This window comes from Peromyscus leucopus, chromosome 14, assembly GCF_004664715.2.
Source record: "Peromyscus leucopus breed LL Stock chromosome 14, UCI_PerLeu_2.1, whole genome shotgun sequence".
NCBI lineage: Eukaryota > Metazoa > Chordata > Mammalia > Rodentia > Cricetidae > Peromyscus > Peromyscus leucopus.
In genome coordinates, this window is record NC_051075.1 from 44,514,917 (window position 1) to 44,537,955 (window position 23,039).

General features: G+C 47.3%; 1 protein-coding gene across 2 annotated transcripts in view; it reads right to left on the reverse strand.

The window, feature by feature from the left end:
* The window catches only part of Sptb (spectrin beta, erythrocytic), a 131,168-nt gene that overhangs the window by 95,075 nt on the left and 13,054 nt on the right, over positions 1 to 23,039 (reverse strand). The gene's annotated exons all lie outside the window — the stretch shown is intronic.

Sequence of the window (23,039 nt, forward strand, 5' to 3'; positions counted from 1 at the left end):
ATGTAACTGAGAAGGACCTTAATCTTCTGATCCTCCTGCCTTAGCTCCTGAGTGTTGAAAATACAGATGTGCACTACCACACACCTAGTTTACCGAGTCAAATCCGGGTCTTCGTGCAGGTTAGACAAGCACTCCACCAACTGAGTCCATCCCAGACCCTGTGAGTGCCTTTCTCTTGCTCTGTTACATACATGCAGACACTAAGGCTTGCGGAAGTTCAAGAGTTTGTCCAAGCCCACAGTAAAAGGAAAGGGTGAAGTGTGACCTCCACCCGCCTGCTGCTGGCCTCACAGAGTCATTTGGGGATGAACTGACTCTACTGACAAATTTCAGTTTTGCCAATAGCCCAATAATTCACATTAACACTTAGAAGGGCTCTAATCATCAAGAAACGTAAGGGGAACGCTGCTTGCTGTAAACACCTCCTGTGTATAAAAACCAGACTTACGCTTCTCCTCCCCTGACCCAACACCATTTCTATCAAACATAACCAAACGTTTCTAAAACACATCCAAATAATACTCCAGGGGATCCACCTCATCTCTGCGGTGGGAAAGATGCCCAGTTCCTTTGGTGACCACAGGATGCTGCTTCAGAAACAGAGAGGAAGCTGTTGTTCCTAAAAGACCCTGGGTGATTCATGTTACTAGCCCAACAGAAATAAGACCCAGAGTCTGTGCCCTTGAACTGTGGCTCTCACACCACATGCCTCTTGTTAAAGTGACAGACCGTCACAGAAAACAAATAGAACAGCGGGAGCCCAAAGGTCCGAGTCATCCCTAACCACACCACTAACGAAGCCAGGCTGGGCAGTCAAGACGTATTAAGCTTCTCCTGAGCCCTCTCCATTATCTAGGCGTGGCAGAGCTGGCCTGCTCTTCTTGCTTATCTCTTTGGGCCCCACACGGTTTGCTCCACCCACTGCACGTAGACACCTTTATCAGGAAATATCCAGAGCACTGGGTTTGTGCTTTTGAGCTCGGTCGCTAGTTAGCCCGCCAAAACATTGATAATTCTGTGTCTGCCTATTGGCACATACATTATGAACATACACGCAGCTGGTGGACACGGAGTAAACGCCGTCCGCAGAGCACCAGCGACTTTGGAAGCTGCAAACCTACTCACAAAGCTATAGTCCTAGCCTTTTCCCTAACATGCCTGTCATTCTCCTTATGCCTGACAGCTAGAAACAAAAACAAAGCTCACCAGGCTTAAGTGATAGGAATTCAGCCCATAAATATCCTCTAAGCACTGAGCCGAATTCCCACATAGGAAGTGTTACCAAACTGCAGGGTCCTAGAGATGAAACCAAAGGCGTCCTACAGCCCTTTTGAGACACCAGTATTAGGAGACGGCAGGATCTCTGAGCTTATAGGCTGGCCGAGCTGCAGCAGCCTCTGACAACATGAAATGAGATTTTTTTTATCACTTAAAAGTTCTCACCTGTGTTTCTGACACTGTGAAACAATAAGCTTGCCACAGCTTCATTTACTTTCTTTGCTTTTGAGTCCTTTTTTAAAAATTATCACTCTTATTTCTAATGCATGCATTATTTATTATTAAATTCTCATGGTGAGGCATTGGGGCCAATATGGATTTAAAAAAAAAAAAAACCCGCACTTCACATTTTACGAGTAAAGGAGGTAGGCTGCGGAATGTAGATAAAACATGTAATGCCTTCCTGATCACTGAAAGATTGAAAGCCACCACTGTTAAAGCCTGGTGGCAAGCACAGTCTCAGGTCCCTCGCGAAACACTAGATGCTCCGTCCCTGTATCACCTGTGATCAGAATGAAAGCAGAGAACTGTTACTCCTGACTTGTGGTAAGTAACTTGACTATAATGCAGCAGGCTGACTGGAATTCCCTTCTCCCTACACAGAGAAGCCTGATCTCAACCACAGAACAAAGACTGCACAGTAATTAAACACCCTGGCCCAGAAGTGGAGCGGGGAGTGGACCTTATTCTCCAGTCGTCCTTGCGAAGAGTCAGTAAACATCAGGGGTGGGAGAGGCAGGAGGAGTTAGAAAGGCCCTCGGCACTTAGGCTACCTGCAGCAGACCAAGGAGAGCTCACACCTTGCAACAGACAACACACAGCTGCGTTAACTGTGCAGTTTCAAAAAAAAACAGGGCAGGAGCCAGGCCCCTGCAAGGTGCCGGTCGTCAGTATTTGTAACTGGATGAGAAGCGCAAAGCAGATGAACGTGTGCCCCTGTGTTGTAGTCGCTTATTAATTCGATTAATATTTATTGAGCACCTGTGAAGTACAGGGCTGAATGTGGTGGGCAGAAGTAGACGGTATCCCGTGCCCTCATAAACTCACAGCCTCGTTATAAAGTGCCAGTGACAGGAAGAGGCGACGACGGAGTCTATTCAGGTCCTGTGTGAGCCACATTCATGACTCCTTCCAACTGGGTCTAAACAATGTCCGCGGTAGGCTTGGTTCCACTGATTCTTCACATTCTTGCATAGTGACAACAGAAAGAAGTCAGCTCACCCAGCAGATTCCAATCCGGGGTTTTGCTGATAAGGTGAAAGGGACATGAGGGGCTCCCCCATAGCCTCAGAGCCCGAGAGGGAGAGCACTGGCAGTGTGTATGTTAAGGTGGAGAGTGGTCTGCAGACAGCGCACTGAGCTACCAGGAGCCAAACACCTGCCTATATGCCTCCATTCTTTTAATTCTTCACCTTTGATTTTGATTTTAGTGCTTTTGATATGTGTTTGTACATGTTTTGAGACAGGGTCTTGCTACGTAGTCCAGGCTTTCTTAGAATTTTCTATATAATAGCCCAGGCTATCCTAGAACTTATTCTCTGCCTGTCTCAACCTCCCAAGTGCTGGGATTGCAGGTACACCACCATGCTGGGCTATCTTCATTTCTTTGTCTTTTAAAATATAATTAATTAATTTTAATTATGCGTATGTGTGTGCATGTCACATGCATGCATGTGTCCTTGGTGGCCAGATGCATCAGATTCTAGATTTACAGACAGTATGAGCCACCTGATGTGGGTACTGAGACCCCAACTCAGGTCCTCTGCAAGAGCAGCAAAGGCGTTTAATCACCGAGCCATCTCTCCAGGCCATCTCCTCAATATTGCTTAACAATGATAAAGCCATTTGTCAGTCTGTATAGTCACTTCAGGACGTGATTTCTCCCATGCCCGGCAGCATGTAGCCTAGTCAGGATTGGGTCGAGTATTTCATCCTCAAAGGCCAGAAAGCTAAAATGGAATTTCGGTAGGAAACAGTAGTGCGACAGCCTGGTGAGGAAACATAACTGGGCTGCCTTCCTAAAGTCTTCAAGTCCAAAGTCCTAGCTGCATGAGAACACGTAGCCCATGGGCAGTCAGTATCCGCAGACGTTCTCTCCCAAGCACGGTATAGCTCTCAGGCTATGAGGACCCCAATAAGTCTATTCATCTGTCCTTCAGACACCTTCCAAGGCTGGCACCTACTCCTCTCAAGCCGCAGTGGCCATGCCTCAGACCTCCAGATTTACACATCGGAGTAGATGGCGTAGGAGTTCAGGGGTCGCCTCCCCTAAGCCCAGACAGCAAGCAGAACCTCTGAGAGGAGAGCATTTACCACCATGAGACAGACACCACGCCAGCTGGTGGGAAATGCTGACTTGTTGTATTCCCGTCCTTTTCTGGGCAGATTCTAAATAAACCACTTGAAACTGACTGCAGCGTCCATGCCGAGCAGAGCGTCGTTCCCCCCCCCCCCCCACACACACACCATTGCTGCTGTGGCAGCCAGCACAGAAGCATGCCCTGTTTCCTCCATTCTCTTCACCCCCCCTGAGCACTCTGTGGTGAGGGAAGGACCGACCACCCCCATCCACCCCCCCCTGCTCCCCCCACAATCCACAGGCGGCCCGAGCCAGGTGATCAACTCTGAAGCGCTTTTCTCCTTCTCGTCTCCTGATATTTACACTGATCAATCATCCAAGGTCACTTTTAAATATAGTCTGAGAATAGAGAAGCCCATGCTTCCCTTTGATAATCTCTTCTAGTGACTCACAGTCCTCACATTAATGTTTTATATTTGGCTTTCATTCCTTCCCTGCCATTTAAACCGAGAGAGAGAGAGAGAGAGAGAGAGAGAGAGAGAGAGAGAGAGAGAGAGAGAGAGAGAGAGAGAGAGAGATGATTCCTCCTATTTTACCTTCAACAAAAGTCGGAATCTGATTATAAGCATTCGGTTTTCCCTCTCAGATGCCTTTAGATTTTTATTGTGGATCCCATTACAAAGAGACACATTCATTTTCCTAACACCGACTCCTAATCCCCCTCACTTCTCTCTAGCAGGAGCTCCCTAATAAGAGCTATTTATTTACATCCCAGGTCTATGTAGGAAGCAGGTGTTCTGGGAGGATGACCACTCTGTCCCTCTCCTCTGTGGGACCATTTCCAATACCACCCATCACATCACTTGGTCCTTTGCTGGTTTAAATAAGCAGTTAGAACTAAGACACAAAAGCTTCCTTTCTGATTTTAATTTCTTTCTTTATTTCTTCCTTCCTTCCTTCCTTCCTTCCTTCCTTTCTTTCTTCCTTCTTTCCTTTCTGTTTGCTTTTCAAGACAGGGTTTCTCTGTGTAGTTTTGAGCCTGTCCTGGAACTCGCTCTATAGACCAGGCTGGCCTCAAACTCACAGAGATCCTCCTGGCTCTGCCTCCCAAGGGCTGGGATTAAAAGCAGGCACCACCACTGCCTGGCCTGATTTTCATTTTCATCGGTATTTCTAAGTCAATTACTAAGCACATGATGGAACTGGAAAACCACAAGCTACTTGGACCAGTAGACTAGCCTACCATCCCTTCCCTTACCAACACCAGGAGTCCAACTGCTTTCAATTTATTTACTATGCTCCGACCTATGATCCATCAAAGTTGGTTTTGGCCTAATTATACCTTATAGAGGAGTTCCAACATTTTCTTTTTATAAATTTTTATTACATGTATTTATTTTGGGGGGCAGGAGGATTGAACTGAGGTCTTCAGGCTTGGCAGAAAGCTAAGCCACCTCTGCAGCATCTCAACAATCTATCTATCTATCTATCTATCTATCTATCTATCTACCTACCTACCTATCAATCATCTACCTATCAACCATCTATCTATGTGTGTATGCATATTCATATATATACATATATGCATATCTTTTTTTCAGTTAAAAGTGACAAGGAAAATAAGGGCTAGTTATTAAACAGCCACAGTGAATGCATCTTTGGAATAAAGGAAGAATATCTTCTATTTTCAACCTTTGTACCCACTGGAGACAAGAGGTCTAGCAAAGGGACTGTATTCCCCTCCAGTGTAGCCAGATGTTCCTGGGCTCCAGATGTGACCCATGACACTGCAGCCTGAGAGTTCTAATCCGGTGGATTTCCTTTCTCATACCATGTGTGCCATGAGCTTAGTATTTAACACCAAATCGCAGCATGAGCAGGACTGGACCCCTTCCTCTGCACATGCTGGAGCCTGACGCCACAGTCGGAAAGATGACTTTGAACCCAGATCCCCTAACAGCAGCGCCCAGCCTGCTTCTGTTCAGCCTGCAGTACAGAGTAGAATCTAGACTTTTAGTTTTATTATGTTTATTTTATTTTATGTGTATCAGTGTTTTGCCCACCTATGTGTATGTGTACTATATGCCTTCCTGGTATTAGATTCCATTGGAACTAGAGTTATGGGTGATTGTGAGGTGCTATGGGGGTGCGAGGAACCAAACCTGGGTCCTCTGCAAGAGCAACAAGTGCTACAAATCACTGAGCCATCGAGCCATCTCCAGATTCTAGATTTTTAAGGGATTGTAAAGATAAACAAGACTCTATAGCAGAGGCCATGTGTGGCCTGTACTCCCCAGCCCTTCTCAGGAACGGCTTCCTCCCCCTGCTTCTGAACCTGTTTGGAGCCTATAAAGATACCGTGGGACTGCTTCCATGGGAGGACAAAGAGGGGACATCAGGTGGGTAGACGAGTGACTTCCAGAGCGATGGTAAGAGAAGGACTCTTCAGACACCCCCACCGTACCGATGGCTTCTTTGGAATGCCACCTAGGAAATCTCCGGCCCGATCTCAGAACTGGTTGACATAACCTCAGAGCTATTTTTAAAACAGCCCCACTTTTTCTTACCGTACCTTTCACCCCATTATGTCAGCAGAGAAGCATCTGCAAATTTCTTCAAGTTTCAGGCCCTTCGCAAGGGCTCCCTCCCAACCCTGAGCTTCTTTCACAGGCAGAGCCTGTCCTGAGACCATGGCCTGAACTAAGGCACTAATCCTCCACCCTCCCAGATGAACAGCCCGGTTCTTAGAAGAAGCCGTAGAAGAAGCAGAATAATAGAATATCTGTACTTTTAAATTCCCATTTTAATAATATATATATATTTTATTGTGGGAGTGTGCATGATGTGTCTGGGTGGGTAGGCGTGGTGTGTGCCAGCCAGGGTACATGTGTGGAGATCGAAAGAAAACTTGGCGGAGTGGGGTTTTCCCCTCAACCTCTATGTCAGATCCAGTCGCCGGTCTCTTCTGACAAGTGCCTTTCCCAGTTGAGCTGTCTTACCAGTCCTCCCATTCTTTAGGATTTCTATCAGCGTGAAAATTGTGCAAGAAATGTAGTTATTGTTATAGTGACCCCAGTGTTCCATTCTGGCCCTCCCTCTTGGTAGGGTCTCTGTGTTGCCCTACCTAGCCTTGAACTCTTGGCCTCAAGCATACCTCAACATCCTATAGAGCGGAAAGCCTATGGCACTCTACCTAAGCTTTTTAAAGATTTTTATTTATTTATTTATTTATTTATTTATTTATTTATTTATTTATTTATTTATTGAGACAAGGTTTTTCTGTGTAGCCTTGGCTGTCCTGGATCTCACTCTGTAGACCAGGCTGGCCTCGAACTCACAGAGCTCCCCCTGCTTCTGCCTCTAGAGTGCTGGGATTAAAGGCATGGGTCACCACCACCTAGCTAAGGTCCTATTTTTAAAACAATTTTTTATTAATTTGTTGAGGATTCCATACAATGTATTTTGAATCTATTTACCCCACCCCAGCTCTTCTTCTAACTGCCCTCTCCAACATTGCATCCCTTCCTACTCTAGGTCCTGGATGGGCCCTTCTCCTCATGATCCAGGAATTCCTTCTGCTCTCTTCCTTGCCCCTTTTTCTTCCAACAAACTGGTTTTGAGGGTGTCAAGATGACAGCCAATTTGACATATTCTCATCTTCATTCAACAGTCTGATAGTTGAAGGACCAGATCACTAAATACTGTTTTTGTGACATTAGAGGTTAGAAGTATTGAACTATCTACCTACATGTCATATTCTTTTTGAACTTGACACAGCTTTCCAGGCATAGAAACACCCAGAGAGACCTGGTAGCTACTTTTAGATTTTGACTCTCCTAGGAGAGATAATCCAATAAGACCCATGGACACAAAGAAATAAGTTCTGTGCATAATTTTAAAAGTGTGTATATGTTATCTCTGTTGGTGGAAAAATAGAGCAAGGATCAAAAGCCAATGCTCAGGGCAGACTGTGGGATTCAAACCCCAGCTTTGTCCCTTATAAGCTGTAAGAGCTTGGACAAAAGAATTTAATTCCTTTGTGCCTTGCCATCTTCATCTCTGAAATGAGACTATGATGATCACCCACTCTATGGGATTGGTGTGAAGATTAAAGATTTCAGATATGTAAATGCCTAACCTAGAATAATGCCTGAGACCTAGAAGGAACAATAAATACCTGTTAATATCAACATTAGTCATCGTATGAGTCTATGCCTTGATTCCATTGCTGGGGATATTCATCAATTCATTCTTTAAAAGGGTGATGCATCGCCGGGCAGTGGTGGCACACGCCTTTAATCCCAGCACTCGGGAGGTAGAGCCAGGAGGATCTCTGTGAGTTCGAGGCCAGCCTGGGCTACCAAGTGAGTCCCAGGAAAGGCGCAAAGCTACACAGAGAAACCCTGTCTCGAAAAACCAAAAAAAAAAAAAAAAAAAAAAAGGGTGATGCATCTTGCCCTTTGCTAGGTAGGCATGGGAGTTACAAAGATTATTATAACCCAGTGCCTTCTGATCTACAGATATTTTCCTCCCCCCCCCGACCCCCACACACAAATGTTTTTTTTTAAAACCAAGTTCCTAGCCAGGCAGTGGTGGTGGTGCACACCTTTAATCCCATCACTCAGGAGGCAAAGGCAGGAGGAACTGAGTCCAAGGCCAGCCTGGTCTACAGAACAAGTTCCAGGACAGCTAGGGCTACACAGAGAAACCCTGTCTGGAAAAACCAACCAACCAACCAACCAACCAACCAACCAACCAACCAACCAACCAACCAAAACCATGTTCCTGCACTTGAGACAGTTATAAAAATGGACTAGTCTTGGAAATCCCATGGTAAGACAAGAACGGAGAAATGCCCAGGGTCTGTGCAGCATTAGCAGAACATACGGAGGGTCTACAAGGCTGGGTAGGTGGAGACGGCGTGTTCAGGGAGGAAGAACAGGAATCAGGGATGTAGCTCATATTGAGGCCCTGGGTTTGACTGATCCCCAGCACTGCATAAACCTGGTGTGCTGGCACACGACCAAAGTTCCAGGAGATAGGCAATGTTTAGATGCGGAGTGCATTTGAGGCCACCCTGGGCTACATGGAGCCTGTCTTTAAAAAAACGAAAGAAAAAAGAAAAAGGAAGGAGTTATCCAAGCACAACTGAGCAAAAGAGAGCAGATACAAACTAGGTGAGGGCTTCCTGAGGAAGAGGAAGTCAAAGCAACAGAAACTATGCCTGGAAGGAAGGAGCAGCCTGAGTCACAGAACTGGGGGAGACAGACAACGTGGAGGGCTTTACACGGAATGGTATGGGTAGGTTTGGTTCTAGGAAAATTGCTTTGGTAAGTAGAGGCAGAAGCTCATTTAAAAGGGAAATGGCCAAGAGTACAGGCAAGGGAAATGATTAAGATATTAGTATGGGCCGGGCTGTGGAGGCGCACGCCTTTAATCCCAGCAACCAAGAGGCAAAGGCAGGTGGATCTCTGTGAGTTCAAGTCCAGCCTGGTCTACAGAGTGAGTTCCAGGCTAGCCAAGACTACACAGAGAAACCCTGTCTCGGAATAAACAACCAAACAAAAGATACCAGTGTGGTCACTGGGATGAGGCGGTATAGGCAAGCCAGGAAGGTGAGGGCTGTTTACAAAATGGTTGTGAGTACGAGTGGGTGGCTGGAAATGGCGAGTGAGAGGGAGGGAAGAGTGATAAATGGCTTGTCCACTTTGGGGGACTAAGTAGCCATTGGTTCCCCCACCAGTCTGGAGATAACAGGAGAGGAAGCCGTGTACTAGAATGGATGATGAGTCTAACAGGTCTGTGTGAGCCATGGAGTTGGGTGCTGGGAACCGAACAGCGAAGCAAAATACAAAGGCTCTTTGTTTTTGTGAAGCTTTCAGTCCAGTGAGGAAGATTTACAGACAATGCATTATTAGAAATAATTGATAATTTACCAGTTGTGGAGTGCTGCAGATATGCACAAGTGTTAGGGGAATGCTAACTGAAAATCTTCCCCTCGCCTAGGAACAGAGGAGGCTTTCCTGGGCAGGTGGCCTTTAAATGGTTACCTGTGGAATCAGTAAGTGTTGGACAGGCAGAGAATGGGCAATGAGCAGGTGCAAGGGGTGCAATCTGCATCTTGGACACTCTGGGGGGTGTCTGGGTAGAAATGTTTAGCCTGTAGCTAGCTACACAAGTCTTAGAGCCTGGAGACATGGCTGAAGATTAGAGCTACCAGAGTCATGTGTCCCCATATAGGTGGCAGCAGAAACACCCAAAGTCGACAATATTGCTCCACAAGAGGCACAGGGTGTCCAGGATGGGAGCTGAGCGTGGACCCTGGGAAGCCCTCCCTTAGGCTATGCCAAAGAATCCATAGAGGACGTATTCAAGAAAGAAACTGCCAGCAGCGGGGGGGGGGGGGGGGGGTGTGGGGGGTGTGTGTGTGGGGGGGGGGGACGACTGGGACCACAGTAAGGGTAGCTTCAGCAAACCATGTGGACAGATGCCCGGCGGCGGCTTAGGTAACAATGGACTAGTGGACAGGGCCCAGTCCTTCAAAACATTTGATGGACAGTGATACAGGGGCAAGGGACAGTTCCTGACAGCGGGGGAAAAACAACATCACCACCATCAAAAACAACAAAACAAGCCTTGTCTAAAGACTAGAGGAAAAGAGCAAGCCAGAGGGAGACTGAAGACCTGAGTCTGTGTGTCAGGCCTGAAGAGTCTGTGGGCGGCTCTTACGTCGACTACCCGAGAATGGGTACTTAAGAAAATGTAAAGCCTGGGCAAAACCATGCCATAGCAGTGCGGGGGGGGGGGGGGGGGGGGGGGGGGGGGGGGGGGGGGGAGGGGGAGGTGCTCCCTCCAGAGGGTATGACTCTAGGTAACACTACAGTTGGCTTTGTAGAATTAACAAGAAAGCCGCACAGATGTGAGGTTATCTCCTCAAATGAGGAGGAATCGTGTGGAGGAATTCAAGTCAGGAGGCCACCATGAGGAAGAGTTCTCATCCTCCTCCCAGGATGCTGGGAGGCTCCACCCGACTCCAGCTCAAGGCTTTGCATTTCATTAAGCGGGGAAACTAAAAAATTCGGTAGCATTTCCTGGTAAAGAAACAGTAACAGCTTCTCTCCCCAGAAACCCTCTGGCCAATGGGCCCACGGACACACAGGGAGGGGCTGGCTAAGAGGGCTGCTGGTATCACTAGAACAGAGTTGGCTCCCCGACCATCTCTTCCGACAGTGGCACCTGAATGAGATCATCCTTGGGTCCCTAGCCTCTGACTTAGGGCAACTCTCCAGATGACAGCAGGGGCACCTGGAACCAGTTGGCTCTCAGGAGGAGAAGGGGAGGCCAAACTCTCTCGACCTACCAGGTAAAGGGCTTCCGAGTCGACAGAGGAACAAGGCATCACACCAAAGAGCGGCAAAATCTTAGGAAGGCCGAAGGAGAGGGCAAATCAAAGGGAGGGAAAAACGGTCAACCAAGCATCTACATGAAGGAAAAATGAAGATGATGTGATAGGGGAGCCAGCATGGAGATCTTGGCCCAGCACCGGAGGAAAGTACGTTCTAATACGATTCCTTGTGAAATACAGGAACTAACGCTCTAATCTCTCTCTCTCTCTCTCTCTCTCTCTCTCTCTCTCTCTCTCTCTCTCTGTGTGTGTGTGTGTGTGTGTGTGTGTGTGTGTGTGTGTGTGTGTGTGTGAGTTTCACTGCCAGGGATCAAACGTCAGACATGCCAAGCAAGCACTCTACCAACTGAACTATATCCCTACCCCTGCTAACCACCGCTAACAAGTTATTCTTTGGGATTTGGTGAGACAGAAGAGTAGGTACCAGGCAGCATTAGATGAAATACTTCTCTCACCAGCTCCCAAACATTATAGTCTCCCGAGTTCTGGCTCAACAGAAGAAAAATGAGAACTCTTCCTCATGGTGGCCTCCTGACTTGAATTCCTCCACACAATTCCTGGAGTTATTTAGGAGGTCACAAAATGCATGAAACCGAATCTACAATAAAGAAGGCGGGAGTGGAAGGTCTGTCTGGACACCCACAGAGGAGACACGATATTCGCTAATTCTCCCTGGTTCCAGGGGGGCCTTCTTGAGATCCCCAGTGCCTCCCATAGCGCTGCAGCAGGGGCTGATCTCAGGGTGCCAGCCCCCACCCCCCCAGGAGGACACCTGCTCAGTGCACCGAGAGAGAGACCTGCAGGCTGGGACACAGAGCTGCAGGAACACTGGCCATCGCCCAGGTCCCAACCCGAGGAGGGAGGCCTGGCAGATGGCAAGGACACTCATGCCCCAGCTGGCCTTGGAGCCTCCTTGCCTGGTTCAGGGGAGGAAACAAATGAGAAGGAAAGCGGTGAGGGAAAGAATCGACGTTTCCACAAAGAAAGCAGTGTGTTGACGCTAGGTTCTGTGGCTCCGCTGGCTTAGGTGGGAACACCTGGTAAAAGCCAAAGGCTGGCTCTCCAGGCATCTCACTGCAGGCGCGGAGGGCACTGCTGTTGTTTCGGGGGGGAAGTTCCATCCTAGGGAAGGAAGCTTCCTGACACTCAAAAGCCTACAAGGTCAGACCGAGAGTCCTTCCTGACCCTCCCTCATCAGGGCTCTTTCCAGCTGCCTGCCACCTGAGAGGGAACATCCTGCCGATCCAACCACAGCCAAGTTCCTTCCCTTTCATGAGAAGTCCAACTCTTACAGCTCAAACACATTGCTACCCGAGGGCAGGGCCTAGTCTGGTTCAGCAAGGAGGTAAGAGCTCCAAGATTTTGAAAGGAAAATTCAGACTAGTCAATAACTTTGGGATCCAGCTCCTGGGCAAACCACTCCATGAACTCACAAAGCCTTCTATTCAAGAAGAAAGGGATCTTACTACCCAATTTACCCCCAAACCATTAGCAGAGGCAGACTTTTCAAGTCATATGCCTTGAGGTTATCAACACCTCCCAAGCAAAATACTTGGTTCATGCTGGGCAATTACCTATTCTACAGAATGTCCACCTTGACCAGGGGTTCAAGATCCCTGCAGCAGTGAGGGATTTAACTCAAAGAAGAAGTGCCTGCCTAATGTGCAAAATCCTGGGTTCAGTCTCCAACACTGGGAGGTATGGGGGCAGACTGGCCAATGAGACATGCTCTGTTAAAAAGCAGATGTTCAGATGTAGCTCAGATGGTACAATGCTTGCCTAGCATGCGCAAAGTTCTGGGTTTGATCCCTAACGTCACACAAACTGGGTGTGGTGGTACACACCTGTGATCTCAGCAACTGGGATGTGGAAGCAGGAGGACCAACACTTCAAAGTCATCCTCAGCTACACAGCAAGTTCCAGGCCAGCATAAACTACACGAGACCCTGTTTCTGAAGCGGGTGTGCGTGGCCGGGGAGACGTCTCAGTGAGTAAACTGCTTATTGTACAAGCATGAAAACCCAACTTCACCCGCATCAAAAGCTGGACATCGCAGAACCTGCCTGTAACCCCAGCAATGTGGGAGGGAGGGTGGAAACAGGGGCTGCTGGTCAGCCCATCCAGCTGAAATGGTGAGCTCCAGGTTGCCCAAATACTAAGGCAGAGAAGTAATGGAGGGAAGCATCCCAACATCAGCCTCTGGCCTCTACACATGCCTGTACAGGTAAACATATCTGCATATGTGTGTGTGTGTGTGTGTGTGTGTGTGTATCTCACATACATACATAGACAATAAACATACACATACATACACTCACACATACACATCACACACACGCAACACACACTACATACCACACGCACCACTCACACATGTACACATACACCACACCACACATGCACACACGCTCTCTCACACACAAACACACTCACTCACTCACATACACACACACCACACTCCCTCACACATTCACACATACACAGAACAGGGATAACTCAGTCTCAGGCACTGCAGGGCTACTGTCAGAGGTCACTGACTCAAAACATTACATGCATGCTGCAGCTGTTGTTGACATGTTGACACTTGTGGGTAGGGAACCAAGTTCTTCATTTCTGGAACCAGTAAACAAACATTGGACCTCCAACCAAGTAACTCAGAGAACCCAGCACGAAACCCCAGCATGCGGCATGATTTCCGCAAGCAACCAGAGTACACACAACTAATGCCATACTAATTTATGACAAACCCTTGAATGAACGAGCCAAGTCGTTGTTTAGAAGCTCCATGGTGCACATTTGTGTCCATAATTAAGTCACAAAAAATACCTTCTAAGAACTGTTGGACTTCAAAACAAAAACCAAAAAAGCCCAGCTCAGATTCTGGGAGCCATTGAGTCTAAAAGAAAAAGCTAATATCTCTCCATCACAAATTATTGCTGGGTGGGGGGCTCACACCTGTAATTCCGGCACTGTGGAAGCAGAGGCAGGAGGGCCACCTTGAACTTGAGGATAGCCTGGACTGCATAGTGAGTTCCAGGCCAACCAGGGCTACCTAGTAAAACTGTCTAAAGATTAAAACACACACACACACACACACACACACACACACACACACACACACACACACACGAGACTTCAGATACCTGAATTCTCATCTGAAATTTGTGTCTTATTAACCACTTTATTTACGATTGCCAGAAATAAGAGTAGCACTGGTTGTCAAGGTGTTTATGTCAAAGGACCTGGGACACATTGAGCTTTTGGTCCTTTACAACACAGGAGGACGTCAGCGCCACCCTAGCAAGTTTGATCAAGAAAATCCAAGCCACAGGGACAAGAGCAGCCAGCATGGTGGCTCACAGACCACGTTCCAGGCAGGCATCTGACACACAGTTTCCTCCATTCCATAGCATACGTCTACCTGCCAGGTGGGTAGGGTTACTCCCCATTTTACTCAGGAGGAAAACAAAGCTTTCAAAGGTCACAGGACCCGCTTCGGCCACTCCGCTGGCAAGTGCCGGAACCCCGGACTCAAAGCCAGCTAAGACTGTAGCCAACACATGCACTTTTTCTGCCGTGCCTCAAGGCAGGAGCGTCGACTAGAAATGAAGTCGTCTCAGGAAGAATGGAAATTTACTACTCACTGTACCACAGACAGAGGGCGAGGAGTGCTGGGTGACATCAGACAGGGAGGCCGCTTGGGCAGCGGTGTTATGCTGGGCTTTTATTTAAATCTTTTGAAAGGCAGGCAGGGCAGGCGATATGGGGAAGCAGTGGGTTGAATGTGTTTTACAGAGGAGACTGCGGGAGAAACCACCGGTCTCTAACAAGGGCACCAGCTACAGAAGTCGAGAAACACAGGCAGAGGGAAAAATGAGACAGAACAGGGGTGGTGGGAGGCCTCGCTGGGGGATGGGCAGAGGAGCCAAACCCAGACACCCACTGGTGACCAGGGGATGAGGAGGGAACTAGACAGAAAGCTCCAAGGGGGCATCAAGTCAGCAAGAGCAGGCAGGAGAGAGGGCGGGGAAGCCTGGCAAAATGAGGGCACTCGGGCTAAGGAAGCTTGACAAGAAAAAGTCCATGCCTGTCTCCTGCCTGGGAGAAGGGGCAAGGACTTGCCTGGGTCCTGGGAAAAGTCTTTTAATTTGCCTGTGGGGAGAGAATGGCAGAGTCGCAGAGATCAGCCTTCTCCTTCCTCTATAAGACATTTACTAAGTCCTCTCGGCCAAGGCAAACCACATCCATCCCTATCAATCAAAAACCTGCTCTCTATGATTCGTTAAAATCAAACCAAAATGAAACTAAAACAACCCAATCAGACATCATATCAGCATTGGGTATAAAGTAGATCTACAGTTACATAGGCAGGAAGATGACCTTTATGTAATGATAAATAAATAATGTACCGGGTGGTGGTGGCACACACTTTTAATCCCAGCATTCAGGAGGCAGAGGCAAGTGGATCTCTGTGAGTTCGCGTCCAGCCTGGTCTACAGAGCGAGTTCCAGAACAGGCACCAAAACTACACAGAGAAACCCTGTCTTGACAATAAACAAATAAATAAATAAATAAATAAATAAAATATTGGTTTAAAGCATGTAGTATTAAAGTGTTTTCTGTAAAAATAAGTAGCAGTTGTTTTATAAATATCTGTTCTGAACTTGTAGAACAACCATCAAGGTATGGTCAATAATTTAAGGATAGGGAAGGTAGATGATGCCAATTTCCATTTTTTTTTATGATCTCTATATAAGTACAGTATTTAGTATTTTACATTAGTAAAATTTTGTATTACATCAGTAGTAAAAAAAAAAAAAAGTACTCCTGAAATAGTCACCAGTAAAAAAGTGACTCCCACCTCATCTTAATGAGAAAAAGATAAAATAGCCTCAAATTTAAAGGAATGAATGTTTCTCACAAACAAAATACTTTCAACTCCTAGAAACTAAGATAATTCCATCAACTGCGGCCTGATACTTGAATTCCTCTCCTTCTCCAGCACAGAATTTGGGGTGACTCCCAGGAGCTGGGCTTCTTAGCGGAGAGCCCCCCTGTTCATCAGGCAGCAGGGAAACCCTCCAGTGAGAGCACCAAGCAAAGAAAGTGCATTCACACCCAGCGAGCTCTCCAGAAACACTATCTTCTCTTATCACCCGCCACCAGGAGACTCATCTTTCACCCACTCCCTGAATGAGCCCCTTTGTTTCCCCTAAAGGATCATCATATATTCATTCAGCTTACAGAACCCTGAGAAGCTCGGGGGCAAGTCCCAGTTTAAAAAAAAAAAAAAAAGTCCATGTCCACAGTTCCAGTAGAAACAGCCAGAAGAAGAGGGCCCCTGAAAGGGGGTGGAGCGAATGCCTAGGCAGACGCAGATCTGCGACAGGGAAAGTGGTGTACCTCGGAACTGTGCTTTGACTTGTAACACACTACCTTCTTTTTCAGGTGTCTCACAACGGACCCCTAAAAAGAAAAAGGATGAAGCCCTCCCCAGGATGCTGAGCACGGGAGGAGCCACCCCATTGGCCTGTGGACAAATACAGCCTCCGGCCGTGAAGAACAAACAAGGCACAGAAAGTCCCTGCCCTTGAGTGTCTGTGGACAACCCACAGCCGAATGGAAGTGTCCATGGTCATTGCACTACCAACCCTGGTACCTAGACCACAGGCTGTTATGACTAAGCCACCGGCCAAGTGGTCGGAGCTTCATCCACAGCAGAGCTGTAGAGAGTGAACTGATTGGTTCCTCACCACTTGACGCTTTACGCCCCCCACACCCACCAGCGCTCACCCCCCCCAGACATCATCTCCCCGTCCCCCCCTCCCCGGTCATTGTTCACTAACCCCTTCCCCATGGCTAGTCACCTCTTCATCTCCACTTGCTCCCACAGGATTTTTCCCCTCTCCTGTTTTCCACACACAAAACTTCCCTTGACCTGTCTGTCTCAAACCATGTTCTTCCATCAAGTTTTCAGAAAAGCGGTTGGAAATCACTTGGGCTTTACTCTGTAATTCCCGATAATCGAATTTAGATCCTCCTCCACTGCTTTCTCGAGGGTCACTGGAGCCTCTTTTAAAGCTAATGGCGCTCTTATTCCCTTCTGGGGTGATCTTTCAACCTGCGTGCGACTCCATTTCTTGAAGTTGGATTTCCAACGCTCCGATCTTCCTAGGTCACGGTCATATTTACTGGGTCTTCTGCCTCAACTAATACATTACACGAAGGCATTACTCAAAACCAAGGCCTCTGTTCTGTTTCTCAGGTGATCCCATCCCCTCTTCCATGCTAAGGGCTGGTAAACTGACATCCCATCCAGTTCCAGCCTCTCCCTGGCTCCCCAGGAACACTCTGCTGAGACTTCCCACAGAGCATGTCAACACTGAATTCTGTCTTTGTATCTCCGCCCCACGCCCAGAGCTACTGCCTCTTTTTAGGCTTAAATCTTCAGAAATTAGCAACGCCAAGCTCTTGGGTACCAGAGCTGGAAGACTGACTGTTCATTCGCCCTATCACTTCACACTGGCACTGAGACCAGCTAGTTCAAGCCTCTCGCAAGGCTCTTGTTTTCCTCCGATCCCCTTCTAAGGTGATCACACACTTGTAAAAAAAACCGCTTTAATGTATTTTTTTAAATGGTGGGCGGGGCTCCCTTGACAGTAAAAAGAATATTGCAAAAAAAAATTTTTTTTTTTTTAATTTTTTTGGTTTTCAAAACAGGGTTTCTCTGTGTAGTTTTGGTGCCTGCCCTGGATCTCGCTCTGTAGACCAGGCTGGCCTCGAACTCAGAGATCCGCCTGGCTCTGCCTCCCGAATGCTGGGATTAAAGGCATGCGCCACCACCTGACGGGCACAAACTAAAAATTTAAAAATTTTTTCCAAAAAAAAAAAAAAAATTAATTGTTTTGTTTTATTTGGTTTGGGTTTTTAAAGATAAGCACAGGCTAGTCTTGAACGCCTGATCCTACTGTCTCTCTTTCCCCAGTGCTGGGATTACAGGTGTGTGCCGCTATGCCCAGTTCTTTCGAATATTTTTGGATGGCAAAACACACTTACTATAAGACACTTCTAGCTGGTAACCTTTGGTCCTTTTCGCAATGAAGCCTGTAAAGACGGACACTGGGACCTCCCCCCAACACTAAGCCCAGACACTGGCTTCTCACATGTCTTGGGTTCACCTCTTCTGTGCCATTCCAACTGTTTAAGTCTCTTGAGCCCTCATTATATCTCTCCATGACGTCCTAATATGCACCCACCCCCGTTCAAACCTTCACAGTGGATGCGAAGGTGACCCGTCAGTGACATCTGTCTGTCATTGATCATCGGGGTTGACTCAACTGCTCTGTCTGGTTATTCGGGTGTCTCCTTCCTCCCTCACAGGTCCAGAAGATGGTGACCTCCCTGATAAAGGGGGTTCACTCTTCAGTCAGGGGTATATGAATAGCTGTGCTCCCCTGCTAGAGCCTCAAAAATAAGCCCTCAAAAATTCTGGTGCTACCCCCAGGATCTATAAGCTCTTTCATGGTCAATCCTGACGTCAAGGACTGTTACAGTCTAGCCTCAAGGTACCTTCCGATTCCTCCATCACCACATCATCCCACTCGTCCTTCGCCCAGGTCACCCTGTACTTCAGATTCCATTTGGATCCATGAAATGCCAGCTCCTTACTTGTTTCTCAGGCTAGTGCAGAGGACTTCTCTTTGGCAAAGGCTGCCTCCTCTGAGTCCCTAGCCCAAACCAGTCTTGGTTTCCTGGAGCCCTGGAGTGTGCTGCAGGCCTGCCCCAACTCTCTTTGTATTCCCCTACAAGAGCAGGGGCTGTACCTCAATTACTTCTGTCTTTCCCTGAACAGCCTAGTGCTGTGGATAGGATGTCTGAAGAGCGGCTGCCCCTTGTCTCCCACATCCTTACATCATCATATCTGTCTCGGCTCCATGTCATCGCTGTGTTCATGGTGAACTACTATCTTTAAAACAACCAACACTAAGAAACTAGATTTTAAATGCTTTGCTCTTTACACATCAGGAGTCTGGTGTTTGATTGACAGTGTGACCTCAAGTAAACCTGGCCTGACCTAGACTCAGCTTCTCCATCAGTAAAACGGGAATGATGATAGCTCATTCTCTGACTGTCTGGAGAACTGAGGAGGCAAGGTACTTGAGGCTCCCAGCAGGCCCCAGGCACATGAGTTAGGGGTTAGTGGCAGAAACAAAGAAAAGCAGAAATTCAGAGTTCTCCAACCATGTGGGCCATGCGACCTTGTCAGAAGTATCCTTCTTGGATACTTCTAAAAATAGAGATTCTTACTTCAACATCATGAATCTAGGACTCAGATTCTATAGTCCTGCTTACGGTTCTAAAAATTATCACCAAGAAATAGAAGGATCTTAATGTAATATGTACCTGTTAAGAATGAATACATAGGGCCAGGAATGGCGCGCTCCTTTAATCCCAGCACCCAGGAGGCAGAGGCAGGTGGATCTGTATGAGTTCAAGGCCAGCCTGGTCTACAGAATGAGTTCTAGCCAGCCAGGGTTACGCAGTGAGACCCTGTCTCAAAAAAAGAAAAAGAATGAATATATATACAAACACACACACACACATTTATGTGCACACAGACATCCATCTACATAAATACTCACAGATCTATAGCTATGAGCATATGCTCATCAAAGAAATGCAAGACGTTGCTAGCAGTGGTCATGTCAAGTCAAGCATTTCTACTACTCTGCACTGTCTGACTTCTTTTTATCATGGGTATCTGCTCATATTATAATTCCTTTAAAAAATTAGTGTTTCCCGAGACAGAGCCCAAGAGATGGCTCCGCAGGTAAAGCCAACTGCCACCAAGGCTGATCATCTGAGTTCCATTCCTGGAGCCACACAACAGAAAGAGAGACTCGAATCCTACAAGTTGTTCTCCAACCTCCACATGAGCACCTTAGCATGAGTAACAACCCCCAACACACACACACACACACACACACACACACACACACACACACACACACACACCAACGAACAAACAAATGTTAAAAATTGTACAGACAAGCGGGCAGTGGCGCACACCTTTAATACCGGCACTCGAGAGGCAGAGGCAGGCGGATCTCTGTGAGTTTGAGCACAGCCTAGTCTACAAAGCGAATTCCAGGACAGTCAGAGCTACACAGTGAAACCCTGTCTCAAAATAAAATAAAATAAAAACAAAAACAAAAAAATCCCACAGAAACAAAAATTGTAACGACAAAGAAGGAAAAGGACAGAAGAGCAGATCAAGAGCAAGGCCTAGCTACAGGGCATGAATCAGAGGATCTGGGTTCCTCTTAAGAGTCCTAAAACTGCTGGGGGTAGGCAGATCTCTGTGAGTCTACAGAGTGAGTTCCAGGACAGCCAGGGTTCCAGAGAAACCCTGTCTTGAAAAACCAAAAAAAAATAATAATAATAATAATAATAATAATAATAATAATAATAAAATAAAAAAAAGAGTGCTACAACTAATGTGTTTGGCAATTTCAGGCAAACTACCTCCCTTCTTATTAAACGTTTTATGGTAAGGGGCCAGAGATGGCTCAGCAGTTAGGAGCACTGTCTGCTCTTGCAGAGGACCCAAGTTCAATTCCAGCACCCACAACCATCTGTAACTCCAGTTCCAGGGGATCTGATGCCCTCTTCTGGGCTCCGTGGGCACAAGGCACACATGCAGGCAAAACACCCATACACATAAATAAATAAGAAACTTCACACACACACACACACACACACACACACACACACACACACACACACACCCCAAACAAAAAGAACCTAAAGAGTGGAATCAGATGTTTTCCGGGGATGGTTCTGAGGTTACTGATATGTGGGCAAGATGCTTTGAGTACACTGTATCCATAGACCATCTTTCTTTGAGGAGTTCTGATGCCTCAAGCATCAGGCTTTGAAAGAGGAAATGAGGATGCAACTTCATCTCCATCCTCTTCGCAATTCAGCGAGAAAGCATCCCTGCTGTTTTATAGACAGAGAAACCCAGTGTAGTTCGAAAAGATCACTTGCCAACCAAACTGCGCTGCTCACTAGACTCTGCTGTTTGCAAAGACTTACGACTGCCAGGAGTCTTTAGCTTCCCAATTCATTCTGTGTCTCTTCTGCAGAGGAGGCGCAAGGCTTATGCAAAACAAGCAGAAGGCGCTCTTTGCTGGTGGAAGCGGGGTGAGATGTAAAATGACTTCCTCTGGGTCACAGTATAAACAAAGCTGGCTCCCAGCAGAGGCAGGAAGTCTTCAACCCTGGGGAGCAAGTCTGCGTCCCTCCCCCACCTGGACTAGGCGCTTCACCTTGAGAAGAGTGCTTCACTGCCGTCATTTTCTGAGTGTTTTCTGGGTCAGAAGCAATGCGAGCAGCCGAGCTCAGGCTGCCAGTGGAATTGCTACATTAAGAGTGCGGAACCGTGTTAACTTCTCTACTATACCCCCGCCCCCCCCCCAGCTCACGCACCCCTGGTGAGAAGAGCCCAGCTGGACTAGACCAGCTGAGTATTTTTCCAGTCTCTGGGCAAAGTGACTTCACCCAGTTTTGCAATGCAAATGACCTGGTTTGTCCTCCTAGGTGCGTACGGGTTTCTGTCTTGGAGGATACTCGCCCACTTCCTTTCCCAGAGTTCTTGGCTTGGATTCTAGGATGGTACCTCACTCACTACCCTGCACCTGCAAACACCTCCATTCTTCTCAGACCTCCGCAGAGCAAAGGACCCTCTCCCATCCCCACGGTTTCTGTCAACACATACAGAAAGGCAGAACTTGATCTACTAACTCTCTATGTAGGAGCCCAGAATTTGAATGAGACGTGAGACTGGAGAGCAGCCAGAACATGACAATGTGGACCATCTCCAAACATGAAAAGGCCTGTTCCCCTCAAACGGCATAGAGCCGAGCCACCAGCAGCCAGACTACCACCAGTGACCTCTGTGTCCTGCCACGGGTGATCGCTGGTCTTCATGGCTTCCTAGACCTTCTAGAAGCTGTTGGAGTTTTACTCTGCTCTCACCCTGCACTCTCAAGTGTGTTGACTGCTGTCCTGTAGCATTGGCTTCACTACTACGCCCCTCAGAATACATTGAGATTCCAACCAATTATCCCAGCAGCAGAGTCTCTTCTGCGTCTACCTCTCTGCTCTCGACTCCATCAGAAAGCCCGACTTTGTCCTCTACCTTTCTTTATCCTGAGGACATCTTTGCAAAGCCTTTGAAGGCCTTCTGTCTGTCGGTTCATCTCAGACCCTACCACACATTTACAAAGGCTTCCCAGCTCCACTCTCAGACTAATGGCATTCAAACACCGGACACAGAACGGGCCCGAGAGTGGGAGTGTGCCCATGACAGAGAGTTTTGTTGAAAGAAACAAAAAACCACTCAAAGGCCTGAGCAAGCAGAATGCAAGCAAGCGAGTCCAGCCATTGGTGGGACTCACTTTGTAGGGGCAAGGCAGAAATGAAAGCAGACTCAACAACAAGCTCTGTAACATTATCCAACGCAGCTTCCACTCCGTGTGTCTACGCAGGAGCAAACAGCCACGCAGGTTACACGTACCCAGAAAATCAAAACTTCTATAAAGGAATCTTGGAGAGTTTTTGTTTGTATGTTTTTGTTTCATTTTCCTGAAATGTTCTTATGAACTCTTTCCCCTTATAAGACAAATCTTAGACAGATGTAGCTGAAGCAACTACCAAAAAGCTTTCATCATTGCGTTCTGAGGGTCAGCACCAAACATCTGCTGAAAAATGAGGTGGGAGGGACTGGATGCTGGATGAATACATTTTTCTAGCAATAGACCTGTTCTGGTGATGCCTGTTAAAATTGGTTGTTACTTTTCCTTCCAATAAGTGGAACAGAGCTGGAGGAGGAGGTGGGAAGAGCCCCCACTCATGCCTTAGACAGTCCTCATCGCTCAGCCTCATTCATGAACAGCTAGTATCTTCCATTACCCCGTCTTCAGAGACTTCTGTGGGGGCCTATTTTGTACTGAATATTCCAGAAAGTTCCTCCATCACTCCATTCAGTCAGCC